The sequence below is a fragment of the Dasypus novemcinctus genome, chromosome 29 (assembly GCF_030445035.2).
Source record: "Dasypus novemcinctus isolate mDasNov1 chromosome 29, mDasNov1.1.hap2, whole genome shotgun sequence".
Taxonomy (NCBI): Eukaryota; Metazoa; Chordata; class Mammalia; order Cingulata; family Dasypodidae; genus Dasypus; species Dasypus novemcinctus.
In genome coordinates, this window is record NC_080701.1 from 14,561,350 (window position 1) to 14,571,474 (window position 10,125).

Consider the following 10,125-nt stretch of genomic DNA (forward strand, 5'->3'; position numbering starts at 1 on the left):
GAAAAGAGCACGATTGACACGATCAGCTTTTGATATTAAAACTAGGAGTAAAATGCAGATTAGGCATACTCTGGGAGCAGAAGAACTCCGAGAATTGAAAGGATGGAATTATCCAGAAAATGCACAAAGACTTTTGGTACCTGACTCCTATTTGCATTAATGAGAAAAAAAATTAATCTTTTCTGAAAAAGATTTTTGTGTCATTCATTTTAATTCCACATTTGAAAGCAATGTCGCCACAAAATCATATACTTTTTATTGATTTTTAGTGATGAACAAAAGACATGTAAGGTAGTATAGTCATCATAATTATTGGTAGGTGTAGCAATTTGATATGGTTATGCATTCCTAAAATAGATATTGGATTATGTTTGTAATCTGATCTGTACCTGGGATTGACTGAGTTATGTTTAGAGCTTTAATTGGGCCACATCATTAGGGTGTTGAGTCCCCGCCCCTTGGTGGGTGGGGATTCACAGATAAAAGGCATGGCAAAGGACAGAGTTGTGGGTTCCTAATGCTGGAATTTTGATATTAGAGTTTGATGCTGAAGTCTTACGCTGGAACCCCAGGGAAAGAGACAGAGCCTTTCACCTGATAATCTACAGCTGACCTTATGGAGAGAGGCAAAGCCTAGAAAGCCTTATAGTCTACAACTGACCTTGTGGAGAAATCAGAGGAGCTGAGCCCAGAAGAACCCAGGAAGCCTGAACCTTTGCAGACATCAGCAGCGCATCTTGCTCCAACATGTGAAAATAGACTTTGGTGAGGGAAGTAACTTATGCTTTGTGGCCTGGTATCTGTAAACTCCTACCCCCAATAAATACCCTTTATAAAAACCAACCCATTTCTGGTATTTTGCATCAACACCCCTTTGGCTGACTAATACAACAGGTTTAATTATCAGCTTCATTATGAAATAGGTTTAAAACTGAATGTACTATGTTGACAAATGTAAAATATTTTTCAAGAATGAGCATTGTAACATATTAAAAAGTCTTTGAAAATTCAGAAGAATTCACATCTTTTCTAAGGCAATAATAATATTAAATTATCATCATGTTACTGTATAATACATTCAGTTAGCCAAACAACTGGTCAGGTAACAAGCATTTTTGGGGTTCACTATTCTAGCCATCATGTTGGATACGGAAGGGATGAAAGAATTATTATTATTCCTAATTGAACTTTTATTCTAGTATGAGAGATGAAAACAACACACAGGAACTAAGACTGAATCTAAATAAGTTACAAAGTATATGAATATTGAGTCCAGGAAAGGGTGATCGAGGAGGTCTTCATGGGGAAGCTGACCCCTGGGTTTACCCATCAAGGGTTTAGATAGGCAGAAGAGGGAGCCTCTTGGTTCATTCATGCAAGCAGTCATTCTCGTGATATTGGACATGCCGTGCTTGAGGGGCAGGGCAGAATACAGCTGAGAAGCAGCAGGATGCATGTGAAGGAGAGTGAATCACATGATGAGAGGAGTAGGGTGAAGCTGGCTCATAGGTAGAATTGGAATTAAACAGTAGGATTTAGATAGTTTGTATACCCAAGAGGACTGATATGGTATTTGAGGGTAGATGGAGGGTTTTGTGAAATTAAGATGGGCAAGAGTCTCTGAAAGTAGGGTACACAAAGAAAGAGAAAAACAAAGAGTCCAGAGCGGTAGAGGACAAGAGGCGTCAGGTCCGGTTGGTTCAAGGATACCCCGAGGCAAGCAGAGGCTCCAGAGAGCTCCAGCTGCGGTCTCTCATTCTGCCTCACTTCATTCTTGGACTCCACATTGGACCTTTGACCTAAAGATGTTTCCTCAAGGCCCTACTGCTTCTCTTAATGATGACAAAAACGATTTGCTTTTCCATGCTGTTCCCTTACTGCACTGCCTACCTTCACATAGCCCAGCCTGATGACTTGGAGGCTAAATAGCCCATAACCAAAACTACTGACCAGTTGCTCCCTTAAAACAAGAGGTGATGGTGGCATAATCAAATAGAGTCAGATTTCAAACCCAACATGAAGAAATAGGTAAAGACATAGAGAGGCAGGTTCCTGAACTGAGAGATTTCCAAGTTCAATTTTTGCAGCTTTAAAAGTAGTAGTATAATGGTTCATCTTTGGCAGGGGCTGATTACTTTCTTAATGTAAAGGGACAAGAGTGGGCAAGCATATGGTGCTATTTAGAGCAATTTGTAACAACGCAGAGGGGAAGGTTTGAAGAGAATTCTAATGGCCCTTATACAAACGGTGTTAGACAATATGAATTTATAATACATGGATCTGCAGAGTATTCTTGTTCCTTCCTAACAGTGCTTCTGACTGGTAGAGGGGAGTAATCCATTAAGAACAGATTCAGAAGGCCATTGAGCATCCATGTCCAGGGCAAAGTGAGGAATGAATTTTTTTTTTTTAAATTTCAGCAAGTATAGTCTAAAGTGTCTGGTAGAAGACTCCAAATAGTTCCTACATAAGAAGGCTGATTGATAATATCTTAAATTTCTCCCTTATGCTTTCATATAAAGCCCTAACTTTGTAGTTGAGTCATACAAATAACTTGGAGTCTCAGAATGATTTTGAGTGAAAGAATGTGAATCATTCTAACTCATCTTCATTTAGAGGTGAGAGCATAAATATAATAGTTGGTGTTAGGTTAAAATATTAATGTGTCATCAGCTTTCTTTTCATACCTTAAAATTAAGAATCTTCTACCATCAGTGCAGAGACCTAGTGCTTCAAGCCTTGCATAGGTTAAGCTGAACAGTTTCCGAACATCTAAGTGACATGTTATCTAATGTTTTCTAGGTTTTATTCCTATGTTATATCACCAGAGAGCAATGTACTGCAACTGTTTTAGTTACATCTCCACAGACATTCCTTCCCAGTGTTAAAATTTAATGTTTTGTCCTCAGCTTTTTTATTGAGGTTGATATAAGAAATGGCACAGGACTAGCCTATTTCTATTTCACAGAAAGCTGCGGTTGAAGACTTCATTTAGTCCAGGGGTTCTTAACCTTTTTTGTTCCATGCACCTTTTGCCAGTCAAACCATGGACCCCTTCTCAGAATGTAGTGGCAGATAGTTTTATGACACTCAACTAGTGTAGGGTCAAACTACAGTAATTTCGAAGTATGGTTGAGCATAAGAGAATTTTCGAGATGTGCAACAACTATAAAGTGATGTGAAATGACTACTACTGTAATTTATTGCATACGTTTGTAAGTGAAGGAAATGCTAGATTTCAATTAGAGGTCAGAGAGAATAAAAGTAAGAAGTTGATTTTTTTTTCAATTCAAGCTCACAGACCCCCTGAAAGGCATCTGTGGACCCCTGACTAAGAACCCCTGATTTCGTAAGTGATGTAATATCCTTGCACAAGGATTTGCATGATGAAGCCTTCCTAAGAGTTAGTTCACTGAAATGACATACTCTTACAGATGCGCTTGCCTCCTTTTTCTCGTTAATGATCTGTAAATGGTCCATGAAAGTTTCCATGATTTCCTGTACCACACAGGAAAGTGAGCCCACAGATAAATTTAGTCCACAATTGCAGTCCCTACCCTACCCATTAGTTCTGTTACTACTTTTGATTCCAAAAATAAAGTTTCTATCACTTTATTTTCTTAATTTTCCTATGATGTATATATAACATGGTAGGCTGCTTTACATCCTTACTGCAATTGCTAAGAGCTATAGACAGTTTGTAAGAACTTCCATAAATAGAGAAAAGCAAAGAACAAGTGAGTTCCTTTAAAACCTACCCCATAAGCAGGCTGCCACCAGGGCTCTCCTCCCCTATGAGAAAACTGCAGGGTGGAAAGGAGCCTTCAGTATACATCTGATTGTGTAAATATTGTAATAGATACAAGGATCATGTGTTGCATATTTCTTCAAAACATGAGATTTCAGAAATGTCCCTGAAACAAACAATCCTGTCTGTATACTTACGTATTAGATGCTAGCCTGTAAGCCTTGGCCCAAGGGCATGGCCAAATGACATTTGCATCCTGGAACTTGGGCAGACAGCCCGCTTCTTTTGGTGAATGATACCACAGTGTTCTTTTGGTAATAAGAAACAGTTTTGTTTCTGGATTCTAAAACTATTCATGAGTCCCTGAGGGGTATTCAGTTTCTCTTCATGTTCCCAGTGCCTGTGCTTGAGAGAAAACATTGAAGAGTGAAAGGAAAACCACTAGAGTCTTCCTTAACAGTCCAGCTGTAGCTGGTGTTGAGACAGAAGTTCTTCTACCTGCAAAATCTGCCTAAACCTCAAGGCCCAACTTATTGTTACCTCCTCCATGGGAGCTTTCTCTGACCTGCCACCTTCTTGCCATCACCCCAAGCAGAATCCATCCCTTACTCTTCTGTGTTTATACTGTGTTCTGTACAGGCTGCCGTTACAGCCCTCAGAGAATGATGTGCTGTTCAGGCATTTTTCTGTCTCAGAAAAATCCTTCTCCTGCACACGCCCAGCCACACCCCCTTTATTTTATTCTGGAATCTATAATCATCTAGACTTTTCCACTAATGAATTTAGGCATGCTTTTCTTCCCTAAAATAAGGATCACACTTTAGAAATCATACAATATCAGTTGTATGCCTGGGATATCCTTGCAGTTAATTAGGGCACCAAGAGTTAAATGGACACTTGGTTCATCTTCACTTATTTTATAGCCAGATGGTAATCCTTTTAGAGGCTGACTGTGAGAGTAGGACTTCGCGGTTATGTCTGAATGTTGGGGGTGGTACCGCCCTTGTTTTTATACCATCATCTGCCTTATTTCTGTGTTCTCAGACAATTAACTTTCCCTCTCTGATTCTTATTTTCTGATATCACAGGTGCCTTTTACTCAACAGTGGACTTGGAGAGGACATTACTTAAGAAAGATATAATATCGACATTATTATTTCAATTATATAGTAATATATACCAAATTCACTCTATCTCTTCATTTTATTTACTTTTTCTTGTCCATATATTTTTCCCCTGATTTGCTTACTGGGAAAATTATCCTTTTTTTGCTTTCCATATGCACTCTTCCTCTGTATGCCCCTTTTAATTCCCTTTGAAGTGCTATCATGCAAAATGTTTTTCTTTTCTCATTGCTTTCAGGATGTCCTTCTTTGTCCTCTTGTACTGAACCCATCACTCTTAGTCCATCTTTTATTAGATATCTATATCCTTTCTTCATTTTCACTGCTATTATACCTACTTGTATCTTGCCTTCTTCCCCTACTTTCTTCTTTCTCTACCCCCCACCCATTTAACAGGTTCCACTCTTCCATCTTGAGAATCCTTTCAGAAAACTCACTATGTACTCTACGGCATGTGTGGTAGTTTGAAGCTATATATACTCCAGAAAAACATGTTCTTAAATTTAATCCATTCCTGTGGGTGTGAACCCATTATCAGGGAACATTTTGATAAGGCTACTTCCATTAAGGTGTGACTACATCTCAATCAGCATGGATCTTAATCCTATTACTGGAGTCCATTTTTAGAGAATAAAATTCAGACCTAGAGAGAGAGAAGGAGAGAAAGAGCGAGAGACAAAGACATGGAAGCAAGAAGATGAAATCAACGGAACCCAGAACTGAAGGAAGAGACCAGGGGATGCTGCCCATGTGACAAGCCAAGGACCAAGAAGTGCCAGCAGCCAGTCCCAGAAAGCATCTCCTTGATGATGCCTGGATTTGGGCTTTCCTGGCCTCAAAGCCATGAGCAAATAATATCCCAATGTTTAACCCAACCCATTTCATGACATCTGTGCTAAAATGGCATGGATACCTTAAGAACTGAGAACAGATCTTTTGCCTGTTCTTTATATTATCATTCCAGTTAGACTAAGCATATGTTCAATGAAGGTAGGAACCCTGATACGTATTTGTGGATTAAGTAAATAACCCCCTGACGGGATTTCAGGAACACTGGAAAAACTCACTTGCCCAACATGAACCTGTCCCCCATTTGATCAAAATGTAGGAAGATTCTTTCTTTCCCAATATTAAGAATAAGACTCTCCAGTAAGTAACACACTGAAGTAAAAGTCCAAGTAAAGCATGAATGACTGAGAGTAAATTTTGTTATCAGTTGTAAAGATGTATCTAGGAGAGCAAAACAACACATAATGAGGAAGTTGGTGATTTCTGACCTACTTGAAAAAAAGCCTATATTTAGCTAAATTGGCTAAGAGTCTAAGTGGAAAATATAAATCTTTCCACTTCAATGGTTGGATTGATGCATTGAGTGACATAAAACTTGCCCGTGGTTTACTATTTGGATAATGGTATAGGAGACCTCTAACAGCCATATTTTTGGTTATGATAAACTCTCTCGCATCCATATCCTCATCTCTCGTAAAGGAGCTTAGGTGCTGAAAGAGTCCTCCCCTTTCGGATGACATTTATAGTTTATATTCCAGTATATAGAGTGGTCTAGTATTTATCTCAAATTCTATTTGAAATGCTACATTTATTAAGTTTATCTCTTATTTCTGGACTAGTTTCATTATTAAATAAAAATTAAACCTCATTGGTAAAAAATGAATTTCTTTGATTTTTTAAAAGCATTTGGAAGAGAATAGCACGGTCATTTTTATCTTGCCCAAAATACATTGACAAAAGGCACCTTAAATGGTCATTGTTTTTGTTTTTTCACTAGAACACATTAATATTATTTTTAGTGTTTGCTCCCAGTTCACTTTCATGCATGTCCTTTAGCCTTGTTAGTTTCAAAGGAAAGACTATATTTTCTTTTTCTTTAAAACTTTTCTTTTCCTTCAGTATTAATAGTAGAACTAATAGTAGAATTGCCTATCACAAAATCGCCCTAGCTAAGCAATAGAATGCAAATTCTTCACTGTGCTTTTGATGATGAAATAGAATAATGCTGTACATTTTATACCAGATTATATTTCACAAAATTCTTTCACATTCATTATCTTATTTAATCCTCAAAAATAATGCTGTGAACTAGGTATTATTTTCCTCATTTAAATATGCAGCGAGTTATACTCAAAAAGCAGTGACCTAACTGATGGCATGGAGTTAGTGTCACGGCCAGGACTTCAATTCATTTCTTCTTACTTTCACTCCAGGTCCCTTTCGTGTCATCATACTGTTTCCTTCTACTCTCCTGTGATCCAACCTGCTGTACTTATGAGCCAGGATCTTTAACATGCTGCCTTGTAATTCCTAATGTATACTGAGAACCCACTCTGTGCCACAAACTGTTCTAAGCACTTACCTGTTTTACATTATTCAATCCTTGCAAAACCTATAAGGTAAGTAATATTGCTTTCTCCACTTTACAAACATAGAATCAGAAAGCTTAAGTAACTTGCCCCAAATCACATATCCAATACATGGAATAAGTTGGTCTCAAATCCAAGCAGTCTGGCTCCATAGACTATATGTTTAACAACCTCACTCTATTGCCTCTTAAAATACCAAAAAATCATAACGATTTTGTGAATTACTTTTCCCATGAATAGCAAGGTCTAGGGTGGGTCTCTAGATATTACCTATGGCAATAAGAATTTCAACAGTCATTACCTTTAGTGTGCTTTACAATAAGGATAGTCTCTACTTGTGTAGTCCAAGCTGAAATTTGTATTTTTGTTAGAAACCATTAATCCAGATCTAAGGAGGTTTCTAGAATAGGAATACTGCCATGAAAATACCAGTATTGAGGCAAAAACTAGTGTAGTTCAGTTACTCAATCAACTGTACAAATATTTATTGAACACTTGCTATGTTCAAGGGTGTGGTTTGGCACTCAGGTATAATCTAAATGAAGCTTGCTGTCTAATAAAAGAAATATGGTTGTACACAGATACTTGGTAAATCACCAAAAGGCACAGAGCTTCATAGAAATGTGAAATTCCTGTAGGACAGAGAAAACATGGAAAGTTTGAGGGGGACCCCATTAGATGGAACCTTTAATTAAAGGCAAATTGAAATGTATATGTCAGTGCAGGTAATTTTTCATTTCTAATAATAAACCACCTCTCTGGGTTGCTTGGAAGTACCTCTTCAAGTACAAACTTGCTAGCACTTTGATCACTGAGTCAGTAGGGGGTTTTGGGAAATCCTGAGTGTAAAGTCCATCTACTAAAGCACATTATTCATGGCTTTAGAAGAACCACCAAACTGACGTTTGTTAAAGCCTAGTTCTCCTGGATGTCCCCCACTCTCCCCTCCTGGATGTATTTGTTCATATTAGGAGGGACAAGCCTTTCCTGTCTTAAAGAATCAGCTCTATAATTACTCGTATCTACTTTTCTGTCAACACGTAATAATCCTTATTTTTTATTTTTTTAATATAGCTTTAATTTATTTTTTAAAAATATATAGATCACACAAAATGTTACATTAAAAAATATAGGAAACTCCTATATGCCCCACTCTCCACACTCTCCACTCTTCCCACATCAACAACTTCTTTCATTAGTGTGGTACATTCATTGCATTTGATGAATACATTTTGGAGCACTACTACACCGCATGGATTATAGTTCACATTGTAGTTTACACTCTCCCCCAGTCCATTCAGTGGGTTATGGCAGGATATATAATGTCCAGCATCTGTCCCTGCAATATCATTCAGGACAACTCCAATTCCCAAAAATGCCCCCATATCACACCTCTTCTTCACTCTCCCTGCCCTTAGCAACTCCTGTGGCCACCGTCTCCACATCAATGATATAATTTCTTCCATTACTAGAGTCACAATAATTCTATAGTAGAATACCAGTAAATCCCCTCTAATCCATATTTTATTCCTCCATCCTGTGGACCCTGGAATGGCAATGTCCACTCCACTTGAGAGGGAGCTTTGTAATAATCCATTTTGATAGCCATTAAATCAATACAAGTTCCAAAGGAATTTCTCTGACTTTTACTTTGCTTATTAAGCTGGAAATTCAAGGGCAATGCAGATGAGAATTTCACACTATTCCATTGAGAGTCTGTTTGGTGACCAGCTCTTTCGGAACCCAAGCAAGTTCAGTGATGCCTCATTTAGGCAACTGCTGGATATATTTTCCAGTAGGGATTGACAAAGATATTGTTAAGCTGACAAGAATCATGACAACACTATGAAAAAGAACATTTTATTTAAATTTCAGAGCATTGAGATTACTGTCAAGAGTTTAATGGAATTTTGTTTGCAGTTCCTTCCCGTAAAATGTCCTCTTCAAGCTTAAGCAACTTAACACACATTTTATTTTACAGACTACATTGTGACAGCTGAGAAATAAAAGTAAATAAGCTTAAATTGTGTTTCTAAGGAATATGCCTTTTCTCTAAGGCTTTTTGTGGTCAGAATCAAGGGTTGCCCCAGTTTTAATTTAGCAGTGACCATATTTATTTTGGTATATACAAAAGAGGATGTACTAACTGAAAACCTCAGCTGCTATGGTGTACCCAGCATTCACTCGCATGAAATTTAGAGGGAAAGAATTGGATTGGGGTCTGTGTATTTAGCTGTTGCAATTTTAGTGAAATCCAGAATATAGGTTTGCTAGTAATTTCTCAGCAAAAATCCATTGCATTATGTTTGTTTTGTAAGTTCACAACTTTTACTCTATGCTTATTGTTTATGTTCATGTATGAATGATATAATTCAATAAAATATTTTAAAAATCCTTTGCATTCATTTTGCAGCTCTTTTATAATTTGTCTAATAGGTTTTCTGGCTTTCGCCAGAGGACCCTCAAAAAATTGTATTTTATTCAGATGTCTTTTTCTTCTCCTAATACATTTTATTTTCAAAATTCATATGAATGTGAAAAAGATTCGAAATATTACAGACTTCCACTGAAAAGAAAGCTACCATTGGTCTTTATACCAATACCTATGTTTACATTCATATTCACATTTTAAAATAATATAAAAGTAATACTTTTTTGTTCATTTTTTCATATTAATAAGCCATAATTTGTTTACCATTTTCCTTCTTAGACATTAAGGTTACTTTCAGGTTTTTTCACTATTGCAAGCAATATTTTAATGGACAGGTTTTTGCATTGGTATTTTTACAGTGAACTTTGATTATGAGAACAGTTTTATATTTACAGAAAAATGGTGAAGATAGTACAGAGAATTTCCATGTACCGCATACCCAAT

The 10,125-nt window shown here is 37.2% G+C and overlaps 1 non-coding gene across 1 annotated transcript; it reads left to right on the plus strand.

The window, feature by feature from the left end:
* Positions 1 to 9,652: 9,652 nt before the first annotated feature.
* LOC111759598 (U7 small nuclear RNA) lies at positions 9,653 to 9,714 on the plus strand. Its single transcript, XR_002793530.1, has one exon. It is a non-coding gene; the product is annotated as a U7 small nuclear RNA (small nuclear RNA).
* Positions 9,715 to 10,125: the final 411 nt, after the last annotated feature.